Source organism: Styela clava, chromosome 14, assembly GCF_964204865.1.
Source record: "Styela clava chromosome 14, kaStyClav1.hap1.2, whole genome shotgun sequence".
NCBI classification, from domain to species: domain Eukaryota; kingdom Metazoa; phylum Chordata; class Ascidiacea; order Stolidobranchia; family Styelidae; genus Styela; species Styela clava.
Window position 1 is genome coordinate 7,438,303 of NC_135263.1, and position 5,000 is coordinate 7,443,302.

General features: G+C 56.0%; 2 non-coding genes and 1 pseudogene across 2 annotated transcripts; all 3 read right to left on the reverse strand.

The window, feature by feature from the left end:
- Nucleotides 1-175, reverse strand: part of LOC144432320 (large subunit ribosomal RNA) — a 2,647-nt pseudogene extending 2,472 nt beyond the window's left edge.
- A 314-nt stretch (nucleotides 176-489) lies between these two features.
- LOC144432221 (5.8S ribosomal RNA) lies at nucleotides 490-643 on the reverse strand. Its single transcript, XR_013480457.1, has one exon. It is a non-coding gene; the product is annotated as a 5.8S ribosomal RNA (ribosomal RNA).
- Nucleotides 644-941: 298 nt separating this feature from the next.
- LOC144432272 (small subunit ribosomal RNA) lies at nucleotides 942-2,751 on the reverse strand. The gene has a single exon (XR_013480508.1). It is a non-coding gene; the product is annotated as a small subunit ribosomal RNA (ribosomal RNA).
- Nucleotides 2,752-5,000: the final 2,249 nt, after the last annotated feature.

Sequence of the window (5,000 nt, forward strand, 5' to 3'; positions counted from 1 at the left end):
AGAAGGACACCGGCGCTCGCCGTCAGCCGCACTGGGACTTCCGTACGTCACAACTCGGCGCGCTCGAAAAGCGCGCAGATTCGACGCTGGACTCTTCCCGGTTCACTCGCCGTTACTCAGGGAATCCCTGTTGGTTTCTTTTCCTCCGCTTAATAATATGCTTAAATTCAGCGGGTGCTCTCGCCTGAACTCAGGTCGTATGTGTCAAGCGGGCCGCTTCTTACACGGCCCGCTGGCATCGCAAGTCGTCGCCGCCGGCGCCGACCGAGCGCGTACCGTCGCCGCCTTGGCCCACGGTCGGTCTTGATCTCGTGACCGGACCGACCGACCTGGACCCGCCCCTCGAACGTAGTTGATGAACACGTCGAGGGGCCGGCGGTGTACGGGACACGCGGTCGCGCCGAGAAAGCTCGGCGACCGCTTCAACTTGGGGCGACGCCCGGCCGTCTTCGCAGAGGCCAGGCGACGGCCCTCGGGTGAGGACGAACGCGACCCTGAGGCAGACGCGGTCCCGGGATTGACCCGAGACCGCAATTCGCGTTCAGAAGGTCGACGTTCAATGTGTTCTGCAATTCACATTACTTCTCGCACTTGGCTGCGTCCTTCATCGACTCGCGAGCCGAGTGATCCACCGTTAAGAGTCGTCCTCGACGTTTCGCCCGGCGCCGAAGCGCGCGGACGTCACACTGTGGGATCGACCACAAAACCACCACCGACAACAACTGCACAAAAACACCAACAAACGGCGCCGAGCGACCGCCGGGCTGGGCCGGCGGCACATCGAGCGCGGTGCCCAGAAGCCACCATCGCACTCGGCTGCCTTGCTATGCCAACGTGTTACGCGTGTCGCACGGGGCGGAACCCCGATTGACGGCCGCCCTCTCGGCGGCACCCAAAGACAATTCAGTGCGCGGTCGGCCGGGGCCTACCACCACCTTCGGTAATGATCCTTCCGCAGGTTCACCTACGGAAACCTTGTTACGACTTTTACTTCCTCTAAATGATCAAGTTTGATCGTCTTCTCGACACGCCGACGCGGCCGTTGCCAGCCGCGACGGGGCCGATCCAAGGATCTCACTAAACCATTCAATCGGTAGTAGCGACGGGCGGTGTGTACAAAGGGCAGGGACGTAATCAACGCAAGTTGATGACTTGCGCTTACTGGGAATTCCTCGTTCAAGGGAAACAATTGCAAGTCCCTATCCCAATCACGAATGAGGTTCAACGGGTTACCCGGACCTTTCGGCCTAGGTTAGACACTCGCTGCTTCACTCAGTGTAGCGCGCGTGCGGCCCCGGACATCTAAGGGCATCACAGACCTGTTATTGCTCAATCTCGTGTGGCTAAACGCCACTAGTCCCTCTAAGAAGTTAGACGCCGACCGAGAAGGTCGCGTAACTATTTAGCATGCCAGAGTCTCGTTCGTTATCGGAATTAACCAGACAAATCGCTCCACCAACTAAGAACGGCCATGCACCACCACCCACAGAATCAAGAAAGAGCTCTCAATCTGTCAATCCTACCTGTGTCCGGGCCGGGTGAGTTTCCCCGTGTTGAGTCAAATTAAGCCGCAGGCTCCACTCCTGGTGGTGCCCTTCCGTCAATTCCTTTAAGTTTCAGCTTTGCAACCATACTTCCCCCGGAACCCAAAGACTTTGGTTTCCCGGAAGCTGCCGGAAAGATCGTCATGGTAACGCCTCCCGATCGCTAGTTGGCATCGTTTATAGTCAGAACTAGGACGGTATCTGATCGTCTTCGAACCTCTGACTTTCGCTCTTGATTAAAGAAAACATTCTTGGCGAATGCTTTCGCAGTAGTTCGTCTTCCGCCGATCCAAGAATTTCACCTCTAACGGCAGAGTACGGACGCCCCCGTCTGTCCCTCTTAATCATTACCTCGTGCTCCGAAAACCAACAAAATAGAACCGAGGTCCTATTCCATTATTCCATGCAACACTATGCAGGCGAACAGCCTGCTTTGAACACTCTAATTTTTTCAAAGTAAACTTATCGGCCACCGCCGACACTCAGTCAAGAGCACCGACGGAGAACCGAAGGTGAGGCGAACGCAACCAGTGACACGCCTTGCGACGGACCGGCGGCGCTCGCCCAAAATCCAACTACGAGCTTTTCAACCGCAACAACCTTAGCATACACTGTTGGAGCTGGAATTACCGCGGCTGCTGGCACCAGACTTGCCCTCCAATGGATACTCGTTAAGAGTTTTAGGATGTACTCATTCCAATTACAGGGCCTCGTTAGAGTCCTGTATTGTTATTTTTCGTCACTACCTCCCCGTGTCGGGAATGGGTAATTTGCGCGCCTGCTGCCTTCCTTGGATGTGGTAGCCGTTTCTCAGGCTCCCTCTCCGGAATCGAACCCTGATTCCCCGTTACCCGTTATCACAAAGGTAGGCACGTAGCGTACCTTCGACAGTTGATAGGGCAGACACTTGAATGATACGTCGTCGGTGCAGAGACCGTACGATCCGCGTGGTTATCCAGAGTCATCAAACGTCACAGGACGAACCCGGTCGGTTTTGATCTGATAAAAGCGCGCCTCCCGAAGTCGGCGCTTAATGCATGTATTAGCTCTAGAATTACCACAGTTATCCACTTCGCTTACGAGACCAAATAAACCAAGACTGATTTAATGAGCCATTCGCAGTTTCGCTTTACGAGAACTCGTACTTGCACCTGCATGGCTTAATCTTTGAGACAAGCATATCACTACTGGCAGGATCAACCAGATAGCTGCGACAGCTGCGCTCGGCCCTTGCTGGGCCGCCCGGCGCGTGCTCGTCGCATTCGTTTAAGACCGAGGCGATCGCCTGCGGCCGTACTCAGCTTCGACAGTCGCTGGCCGCGACGTCCACGCTCTCGCCGGCAGTGCCAGGCGGAGCGATTTGCGTTTTTTCTTTGCTCGCCCTCTCTCGGGCTCGATCCATTCAGTTTCGCACAAACAAGAGCTCTGCCGGCCGCCTGCAGCGGTGCCTAAAACCCGGGCATAACAATGCGACCGTTCTGCTAGGACGACAAGCGCTCAAGCCAGACGCTCGATCGAACGCCCCCTACATATTAGTCGAGACAACGGCTCGCTCATTAGCATCGCGTTTGTACTTTAACTTTTTTTGGCTCGGCTTCTTTCGACGCCGATGCCGGCGACGCAGCACTCTCTCGCCCGCCAGCCACCGAGAAAAGGGTGCGCTCCGACCGGCCCCGCACCGCTCTTTCTTGGCTCATTCGAAATTACTGTCTTTCGCTCTGACATGCCTTACCTAGGGTTAGGTTAGTATGCTTGCACGTTTGTACTTTAACTTTTTTCGGCTCGGCTTCTTTCGACGCCGATGCCGGCGACGCAGCACTCTCTCGCCCGCCAGCCACCGAGAAAAGGGTGCGCTCCGACCGGCCCCGCACCGCTCTTTCTTGGCTCATTCGAAATTACTGTCTTTCGCTCTGACATGCCTTACCTAGGGTTAGGCTAGTATGCTTGCACGTTTGTACTTTAACTTTTTTCGGCTCGGCTTCTTTCGACGCCGATGCCGGCGACGCAGCACTCTCTCGCCCGCCAGCCACCGAGAAAAGGGTGCGCTCCGACCGGCCCCGCACCGCTCTTTCTTGGCTCATTCGAAATTACTGTCTTTCGCTCTGACATGCCTTACCTAGGGTTAGGCTAGTATGCTTGCACGTTTGTACTTTAACTTTTTTCGGCTCGGCTTCTTTCGACGCCGATGCCGGCGACGCAGCACTCTCTCGCCCGCCAGCCACCGGGAAAAGGGTGCGCTCCGACCGGCCCCGCACCGCTCTTTCTTGGCTCATTCGAAATTACTGTCTTTCGCTCTGACATGCCTTACCTAGGGTTAGGTTAGTATGCTTGCACGTTTGTACTTTAACTTTTTTCGGCTCGGCTTCTTTCGACGCCGATGCCGGCGACGCAGCACTCTCTCGCCCGCCAGCCACCGAGAAAAGGGTGCGCTCCGACCGGCCCCGCACCGCTCTTTCTTGGCTCATTCGAAATTACTGTCTTTCGCTCTGACATGCCTTACCTAGGGTTAGGCTAGTATGCTTGCACGTTTGTATTTTAACTTTTTTCGGCTCGGCTTCTTTCGACGCCGATGCCGGCGACGCAGCACTCTCTCGCCCGCCAGCCACCGAGAAAAGGGTGCGCTCCGACCGGCCCCGCACCGCTCTTTCTTGGCTCATTCGAAATTACTGTCTTTCGCTCTGACATGCCTTACCTAGGGTTAGGTTAGTATGCTTGCACGTTTGTACTTTAACTTTTTTCGGCTCGGCTTCTTTCGACGCCGATGCCGGCGACGCAGCACTCTCTCGCCCGCCAGCCACCGAGAAAAGGGTGCGCTCCGACCGGCCCCGCACCGCTCTTTCATGGCTCATTCGAGTTTACTGTCTTTCGCTCTGACATGCCTTACCTAGGGTTAGGTTAGTATGCTTGCACGTTTGTACTTTAACTTTTTTTGGCTCGGCTTCTTTCGACGCCGATGCCGGCGACGCAGCACTCTCTCGCCCGCCAGCCACCGAGAAAAGGGTGCGCTCCGACCGGCCCCGCACCGCTCTTTCTTGGCTCATTCGAAATTACTGTCTTTCGCTCTGACATGCCTTACCTAGGGTTAGGTTAGTATGCTTGCACGTTTGTACTTTAACTTTTTTCGGCTCGGCTTCTTTCGACGCCGATGCCGGCGACGCAGCACTCTCTCGCCCGCCAGCCACCGAGAAAAGGGTGCGCTCCGACCGGCCCCGCACCGCTCTTTCATGGCTCATTCGAGTTTACTGTCTTTCGCTCTGACATGCCTTACCTAGGGTTAGGTTAGTATGCTTGCACGTTTGTACTTTAACTTTTTTTGGCTCGGCTTCTTTCGACGCCGATGCCGGCGACGCAGCACTCTCTCGCCCGCCAGCCACCGAGAAAAGGGTGCGCTCCGACCGGCCCCGCACCGCTCTTTCTTGGCTCATTCGAAATTACTGTATTTCGCTCTGACATGCC